This window comes from Myotis davidii, unplaced genomic scaffold (assembly GCF_000327345.1).
Source record: "Myotis davidii unplaced genomic scaffold, ASM32734v1 scaffold238, whole genome shotgun sequence".
In the NCBI taxonomy this organism is placed as follows: domain Eukaryota; kingdom Metazoa; phylum Chordata; class Mammalia; order Chiroptera; family Vespertilionidae; genus Myotis; species Myotis davidii.
Window position 1 is genome coordinate 1,858,404 of NW_006293779.1, and position 6,218 is coordinate 1,864,621.

At 40.4% G+C, this 6,218-nt stretch overlaps 1 pseudogene; it reads right to left on the reverse strand.

Moving 5' to 3' along the window:
- Nucleotides 1-4,304: 4,304 nt before the first annotated feature.
- Nucleotides 4,305-4,756, reverse strand: LOC102756493 (annotated as a pseudogene).
- Between the last annotated feature and the right edge of the window lie 1,462 nt (nt 4,757-6,218).

Below are 6,218 nucleotides of genomic sequence, written 5' to 3' on the forward strand. Positions count from 1 at the left end.
TAGGTATACATGAAAAAGAAGCTTGTGCCGAAACCAGTGTGGCTCAGTAGATAGAGTGTCGGCCTGCGGACTGAAAGGTCCCAGGTTCAATTCTGGTCAAGGGCATGTACCTTGGTTGCGGGCACATCCCTAGTAGGAGATGTGCAGGAGGCAGCTGATCGATGTTTCTCTCTCATCGATGTTTCTAACTCTCTATCTCTCTCCCTTCCTCTCTTTAAAAAAAATCAATAAAATATATTTAAAAAAAAAAAAGAAAAGAAAAAGAAGCTTGTGATAAAATAAATTTGAAAACTATTACTATATGACTTCTCAGTATCGTTAGCATCTTAACATATTTGTGAATCTCCAAGAGGTGGACATAGGCTTCAATGAAGGAAGTCTTATGCAGAAAGGAGGCCAATGTAAATGACCTGAATTTAATCTCCCCGACTTTCATCTTTAAAAAAAAAAGTATTTTTATTGATTTCAGAGAGGAAAGGAGAAGGAGAGAGAGATAGGAACATCAATGATGAAAGAGAATCATCGATCGGCTGCCTCCTGCACACCCTCTACTAGGGATCAAGCCACAAACCCAGGCATGTGCCCTGATCTGGAATTGAACCATGACCTCCTGGTTCAGAGGTCAATGCAACCTTCTGATGTATGGTATGACATTCAACCAACTAGGCCACACCAGTCGGCACTGCATTGTTTAAGATCTTATTTGCTATATAGAGATTTAATTCATTCTTTTTGACTTCTGTATAGTATCCTATATCATCCTATAATTTATTCAACAACCTAAATAAAAGATACTTAGGTTGTTTCCAGTGTTTCAACATCTCAAATAAGGCTGCAATAAATGTTCTTGTGCCTGTCCCCTTATGCATATGTGCCAATTTCTCTAGGGTATATGCTTAAGAAGTAGAATTGATGGATCACAGCTCATCACTTATTCTCTACTCATGAGAAACCTACAAACTGCTTTTTGAGTGCTTGTACCAATTTATACTTCTAATAGCTGCGTATGACAGTTCTCATTGGTTACATCTGAACAAAATGTTCTCAGTTTTAGTGCATTACCATAGGCAAATGAAAGAACTGATTACAAATAAATTCACAGCTCAATAATTATTCAATTACCTAATATTCTTTGGTAACAGGTAGTTGGTTTACTGCATTATTTAAATCTCATAAGTAAGTACAATATAAAATACATATAGATGTTTCTTACCTAAAAGTAGAAGACTACAGGAGAAAGGATAGACATATAGGTCAATTGAACAGAAAAGAATGTCTGACCTACACATATATTTTTGGCTGACTCTGACAAAGACAACTATGTAATTTAATGGAGAAAGAACAGCCTTCTCAAAAAATGATGTTGGGGGGAGAACCAAGATGGCGGCATAAAGTATAAACCTGTACGTGCTGCCCCCCACAACCACATTATAACTACAACTAAAAGACAAAACAGCTATCATACAGAACCACGGGAAAGCTGGCCAAGTGGAAGTTCTACAACTAGAAGGAAAGAAAAAAGTGCATTGAGACTGGGTAGGAGATGCAGATGTGCCAAGAGCAGAGGTACGGAGGCACGAGCAAGGTGGGCTGCACCTGGGTGCATGGTTTTTTTCAATCGGAAGGGGATACAAGCTTTCGAATACACTGAACTTGTTTACGGGAGACTCTGGGGACCCAGACTCCTACGGGGAGAAACTGGACTGTCTTGCAGCGGGTCGGAAAGCCAGGGTGGCTTCCTCGCAGAGCTGCTCGCAGGGATCACTGTTACTGTAGGGCGCAGGACTCGGAGACTCGGAGACATGAGGAGTTGCGGAGAGGGCTGATGACAGCCCTTGCTGTTTGCTCTGCCCCACTCAATTTACATCCCCACCCAAGCAGGGCAAAGGAACCGCCTGACCTTTTGCAGCCTAACCTAACAAACTGCAGCTGGGTCAGAGAACTCCAAAACTTCCAAACCCCAAACAAAGAGGAGAAATCTGGTGATATCACTGTAGCTCCTGCTGGGTGGCCTCACACAGGGGTTGACTTTGCACCTCCTTGGAAATCCAGGAGCCAGTGTACCCAGTGGTCAGATACCATCTTTCAACTCCTCACATCCATACGTGACACAATGGTACGTATGTAGCTGGTTTTTGAAGGTAAAGTTTTTAGACGAGTATACTCGTCGACGACTGAAAAAAGAACATTTTGTGAAAACGTGTATACTTTATGAGACCTTCACGGATATTAATGAGAATGCCAAAAAAATGGAAAAGGACCAGTCAGAAATTAAATATACACTGACTGAAATTAAGAATAATATACAGAGATCCAACAGCAGACTAGAGGATCCCAAGAATCAAGTCAAAGATTTGAAATACGAGAAAGCAAAAAACACCCATCCTGAAAAGCAAAAAGAATCCAAAAATATGAAGATAGTGTAAGGAGCCTCTGGGACAGCTTCAAGCGTACCAACATCCAAATTATGGGGGTGCCAGAAGAAGAGAGAGAGCAAGATACTAAAAGCCTATTAGAAGAAATCATGACAGAAAACTTCCCCTATCTAATGAAAGAAATAGACTTACAAGTAAGTCCAAGAAGCGAAGAGAACCCCAAACAAAAGGAATCCAAAGAGGACCACACGACCCTAACCAGTTTTGCTCAGTGGTTAAAGCGTCGGCCTGCGGACTGAAGGGTCCCAGGTTCAATTCCGGTCAAGGGCATGTACCTTGGTTGTGGGCACATCCTCACTAGGGGGTGTGTAGGAGGCAGCTGATTGAGGGTTCTCACCGATGTTTCTAACTCTCTTCCTCTCTGTTAAAAATCAATAAAATTATTATTTTTTTTTAAAAGAGGACCACACCAAAACACATCATAACTAAAATGCCAAGGGAAAAAAAATGATGTTGGGCCCTGGCTGGTGTGGCTCATTTTGTTGAGTGTCATCTGTGCACCAAAAGATTGCCAGTTTGATTCCCAGTCAGGGCACATGACCGGATTGCATGGCAGTGGATGTGCAGGAGGCAGCCAATTGATGTTTCATTCTCACAGTGATGTTTCTGTCTCTCTCTCTCTCTCTTTTCCTCTCCCTTCAAAAAAATTGATAAAAGTTTTTTTTTAAAAAGATGATGTTGAAATAATGGATGTAGATATGAAAAAAAAAGCCACCTTCATGTGACATGCAAAAATTAACTTGAAATAGATCATACACCTAAATGTAAAACCTAAAAATATAAAATTTATATAAAAGAAAATATAGACAAAATCCTTTGTAATCTTGGCTTAGAAAGAGACTTGTTAAACAGAACATAAAAATCACAAACCTTAGGAGAAAAAAACTAGACTTCACTAAAATTAAAAGCTCCTGCTCTTCATAACACAGAGTTAAGATGATGAAAAGCCACAGATTTACTGGGAGAAAATATTTGCAAAACAAAATGCCTAATAAAGGACTTATAACCAGAATATATAAAGGTTTCTTAAATACAATGATAAAAACACACAAGTAACCCATTAAAAAAACAGTGGTCAAAGATCAAAACATACAGTTTACCAAAGAAGAGACATAAGTGGCAAAGCACAAGAAAAGATGTGCTCATTAGTTGTTAGTGAAATACAAATTAAAACCACATGGTACCACTAGGTGCCTAATTAAAAAAATAAATCCTCATCCGTGGAGTGAGGATACTTTTTCTATTGATTTTTAGAGAGATTGGAAGAGAGGGGGAAGGGGAGGAAAGGGGAAAGGGAGATGGAAAAGGAGCGGGAGAAAGAACATCAATGTGAAAGAGAAACATCTATCAGTTGCCTCCCATATGGGATTCAAACCCACAACCAAGGTTATGTAGCCTGACACACAAACAAGATATGGGGCCTGAGGAAATCAAATCAACAACCTTTTTGGCGCAGAGTTCAATGCTCAACCAACGGAGCCACCTGCTGGGCTGGAAATTTATTTTTTATAAAACCTGACATATAAATATATATATATTTTTACGACACAAAGTTTTCTTTAATTACTCGTTGGGGGGAAGGGACGCCACACTTCCACTCAATTAAGAGAAACATTTTTAAAAATATTTTTTGTTGTTGATTTCAGAGAGGAAAGGAGAGGGAGAGATAGAAACATTAATGATGAGAGAATCATTGATCAGCTGCCTCCTGCACACGCTCCTACTGGGGATGAGCCTGCAACCCGGGCATGTGCCTTTGACTGGAACCTGGGACCCTTCAGTCCCGCAGACCGATGCTCTATCCACCGAGCCAAACCAGCTAGGGCAAGAGAAACATTTTTATCAACATAGAAGTCTTTTTTATTTTTCCCCCAGTTATCATGCCATGAATTCATAGGGAATGGGTTCCAGCAGCTCAGGCTCCTTTCCATTGGTTCTCACAGCGTGCTTCTCTGGGAGCAGGCTGACGCTTCAGTTGAACCCAGGTACCTTTCTCTTTGGCTTCCTTCTTTTTCTGATCATTTTCCTTCACACGTTTCAGGAAGCTATCTCGACTCATAGAGTGTTTAATATGCTCAATATGTAAAATTCTTTTGGCAAGAACCTTGCCCTTAACTTGCTTGTTCACAATAATGCCAACTGCATGCTGGGTGACATTGTAGATGCTTTCAGTTTTGCCATGGTAACATTTCTGGGGCATTCCTTTTTGAACAGTGCCCATTCCCTTGATGTCCACAATATCACCTTTCTTGTAGATTTGCATGTATGTGGCCAAAGGAACAACTCCATGTTTTCTAAAACGCATATAACGTGTGCCTCTCCTCTATCCCTTTGTGTTAGTCATTTTGGCAAATTAATTGGAAGATGGCAGTTCTGGCCAAAATTAAAAAACCTGATATTTTTAATACAAACTGACTAGAAATAATTAGAAAAATATTTTATTTAAACAATTTCTGTCCTTGATATTAGATTCTTCAGCCCCACAACATCCTGAGAAACTGGAGCTCTCTCTTTGATACAACCTTACTGTCAACTCCTACATATTCGAACCACACCTAGACAACCTGCAGCATTGTATTATCCAGGAAATCTCAGGCTAGTCTATCTGCAGGAGCCATGTGAAACATGATAGGTCATGTTCTGGTTAATCCAAAGAACCACTATTACAACTTCCTCTTTTATCCCAAGTATCCAAGGGGTCCTATATCTATATCTATACCTATACCTATAAAAGGCTAATATGCAAAGTGTACCCTCGGGAGTTTGACCAGACCAGGAGTTTGATCGCTTGCTATGATGTGCGCTGACCACCAGGGGATGGCGCGGAACGAAGGAAGGCCCCGGCCAGCAGCCAGCAGTTGGGGAAGTAAGGCCTTGGCTGGCAGCCAGAAGACCTTGGCCAGCAGCTGGAAGGCCCCGATTGGCCCTGATTACCGGTCAGGCCTAGGGACCCTACCCATGCACAAATATTGTGCACCGGGCCTCTAGTTAGCATTATAAACAGAGCCTGCTTAGTATGAAACAAAACATATAAAATTATGAATCCGTTCAACTAAACTCTGCTCTTGGTTCTGCTATGGTTAGTTTACTCTTTAAATTTCAGTTTCTCCATATATAGATATCATAGGTTGTCAGTTTTCCAAAGATGTTCAACAATTTAAAAAAAAAGTACATTTAGAAGCTAAGTCAAGTTGCTAAGGGGAATGGCAGTGCATGACATTACAAGCCCCTTAATGTTTTACCACAGAGTTAGAAAACCTTTAAAGACTGCATATTGCACTAACTGGTTTAGCTCAGTGGGTAGAGCGTTGGCCTGCGGACTGAAGGGTCCTGGGTTTGTGCAGGAGGCAACCAATCGATGTGTTTCTCTCACATGGATATTTCTCTGTCTTTCCCGCTCTTTCTTTCTCTCTCTCAAAAGCCAATGGAGCCGAAACCGGTTTGGCTCAGTGGATAGAGCGTCGGCCTGCGGACTGAAAGGTCCCAGGTTCGATTCCGGTCAAGTGGAAGTTGACACATAATTAATGAAAGTTTGTTGAATTAGTTTATTCTTCATGGAATTAAATTGCTCCTACTGTATTTGCAGAGAAAGACTGGCTATTTTGGCTCATGTAGAATGTCACTGCTTTCCTGTGCCAGGTTTTAAAAAAAAAAAAAAAAAAAAAAAAAAAAAAAAAAAAAAAAAAGCCAATGGAAAGATCCTCTGCTAAGGACTAAAAATAAAAAAAAGACTGCATATCAAATTCATTTCTATTTGTTCATATATATTTTTAATGCAGTGGG